This window comes from Apteryx rowi, unplaced genomic scaffold (assembly GCF_003343035.1).
Source record: "Apteryx rowi isolate R43461 unplaced genomic scaffold, aptRow1 scaffold_557, whole genome shotgun sequence".
In the NCBI taxonomy this organism is placed as follows: Eukaryota; Metazoa; Chordata; class Aves; order Apterygiformes; family Apterygidae; genus Apteryx; species Apteryx rowi.
Window position 1 is genome coordinate 264,639 of NW_020450824.1, and position 2,875 is coordinate 267,513.

Genomic DNA, 2,875 nt, shown 5'->3' on the forward strand with positions numbered 1-2,875 from the left:
TGAAGGCATCAGTGTTTCATCAAGAATCTGACTTTCATATTAACTGACCTGTGTCAGTTTCTCAGAAATGGGCTCTAAAATTATCCAGTTTTGCTCAGGCTATTTCAGCAACTTCTGAAGGTTGGTTCACTCACTTTCTTGCACGCCAGGAAGTACAGTATCCTACTTCCTAAGTGGTTTTCAGCCAGGCAGCTCAGCCTACTGCTGCTCAGGGTGTGGGTGGCAGAATCCGGCCTCCTAGGGTAACTCAGCCAATTCGTCTCATGAAAAGAGTGACTCAGATTTGAAAGTGAAAATGAGATGCTTGTGTATTAGAGGCTGCTCGGGGCAGAACAGTCTTCTGTAGAGAAGCTTTCTGCGTGACTGAGATGGAAGTGCTTTGGCCATCACTGAGAATAAGAGCCCTGATCTTCACTGCTCTCGAATGCTCTCTGCTCTACTCAAGTTTAGAGCACAGAGGTGTTTAAAAATGACCTGGGGACTGTTGGTTATTCTCACGAAGTAAAGCTTCAGGATTTCAGTAATGGAAGTCAGTTAACAAAATCTTCATTAGGCTGTTCTGGTAACTGGGATTACAGGGATGTAAAGTCACCTGATGAAAACATTATCCAATAACAAAAAATTCCTAGCAGAAAATGAGTTTTCTGTTCCTGCGGTGCTGCTGTTCTGAGGTTTTCCATCTGCTTTACAAACAATATCTGACTGAGCCTAGCAACACTTCTCTGAGGAACAGCATCTCTCGTGACAGTTTCCAGCTGTCTAGACAGACTAGATCACCCAGGTGCCATAGTAAACTAAGGAGTGAATAATAACCACTGTCATTATACAGAGAGAGGGATGCTGTTGTAAGACCAAAGGTGCCTGTCCAGTTTGGCTTTGCATCTGACCACCCCTACTTCAGCGCTAAAAACAGAAGTATCCAGAGGGTCATATAAAGAAATTGAAGAGAGTAATTGCAAATAGTTCACATAACTCCACTTTTGGAAATGTGGGCTCAGCAGCTTTGTCCAGTTGCTCCTCATTATGCTGAAGCCTCTCAGCCTCAGAATTAGGCGAGAAAGCACAGACTAGCAAACAGGATTCTCAACTGAGACCGGGCTCAGGTCTCAACATGGCTGTTGCAGCTTGGTAATCTTGGGTTAGCTGCCCCATCTCTTGGTGGCCCTGTCTTGACCTTATCTTCAGTGAGGACAGGAATGATTGTAATGTGCTGCGGGGCACTGAACACAGTCAGAGCTTTGAGCTGATATCGTGGCACAGATGATCTCCATAAACTGTGATGACATTAATCTAATGTATGCGTTCTTCTACAAATGTGAATACCAACAAATACAAATTCTATGCAAATAAGGCACTTGCACAGTATGTGCAAATGGTTGAACATCTGAGGACTCAAATATTATATCAGAAGTTTTTCACATATATGCATGTTCCAAAATTTGCTGTTATAGAGCCCTTATGTGTTCCCATGGGAACTTTCAGGTAAGGGAAAAGGATATGCTAGCTGTTTACAYTGGGTTAAAAGGGGCACCTGAAACAGGACTGAGCTCCTTTTGCTGGATTCTTCTTATTTCCCCAATCCCATAACTCAGCRCATGCCTGGCTGCCCAAAACTACTTCCACCAGGCTCTGTGGCACCCCTTGGTGAGAAGAAAGGTGAATGCTAAGCATTCCTCGGAAAAGGAAGCGGTACCCTCTGCCAACTGGCAAAGAGCAAGTGCTGGCACTAGATGCAGAACAGAAATTATTCATTCATTCTGCAGGAACACATATCAGGAATCCCGCTCCAAGTCCTTATATGGCTCTCCTAGCCAAGCTAGCTACAGCCCAGACAATCAAAGGGATTTTGGTGTCCGAGTGTCCCATACACACTGGGAAGCTTATTTTGGCAGCAGCTCGGTGAGACAAGGAAGCTATGTCTCTTTTACAGAAGAGAAAAGGAGATGGAGCACAGTTACATGATGTGTTTCAGATTGCAGGAAGCTTGCGGGAAGCAAAGGAATGCAGGGATGAATTTAGATCCCTGTGCTCATGTCCAGCAATCAGGAGAAGTTGGTTTGCAACAGAAAAAGATAAGGTAGACATGAGTGTGAAGTGTGATTAAAATCTTACGTGTAAAAATGGGATGCAGACTCAGGGGTACTTTTAGAGGACTGTCAGAGCTCAGGGGACTAAGGGAGTTTCAGAACTGAACTGGATCTTATAAAACAAGAGTATTACTGTGTAAGGCAGGGATTGTACAGATCCGCAGGGAATGACAGAAAAAATAATGCAGTGGTTCACGTACAAGCAGCCGGAGGCAGTGTTCCAGATGGAGAAACCAGAAGTGTTGAGATAAGATGAGGACCTTAATGTAAAGCTGTTYGTAGAAAAGATGCAAGGATATGTTTTCATAGATACAGAACAGCTCAGATTATTCCTCCAATTTTAAGCCARTGTCCCTGTGAAACTAATGATGGTGATTTATGACAAGCTACAAGTCTGCTTAGAGGGATATATCCCAGATAAGAATTCTTCTCCCCTAAAAATATGCCAATCTTCGAGATGAGAGCTCTAAATCGCCCTCTAGAGGAGTGAGTCTGCCTCTCTCTCTCGACTGTGGGATGCGCACCTGGCTGGCTTGGCTGAGGAAACAGATGCCTACAGTGAAGTGGTGTCAGTACTCACCCTCTTCGTTATTACCGGTGTTTGGGGTTTGCTCTGTTGATCTTGTGCTCACAGCTGTAATTATGCCAAAAAGCACAGATGTGTCAGCAACTGCATCATACCTCTTCCGGCTTTCCCACACCCTTTCCTCCATGCCCTTGACCAGTCAGGGCAAAGTATGGAAGGTACTTACCAAACTTGCTGTATTGATTACTTGCCGGAGGGGGGG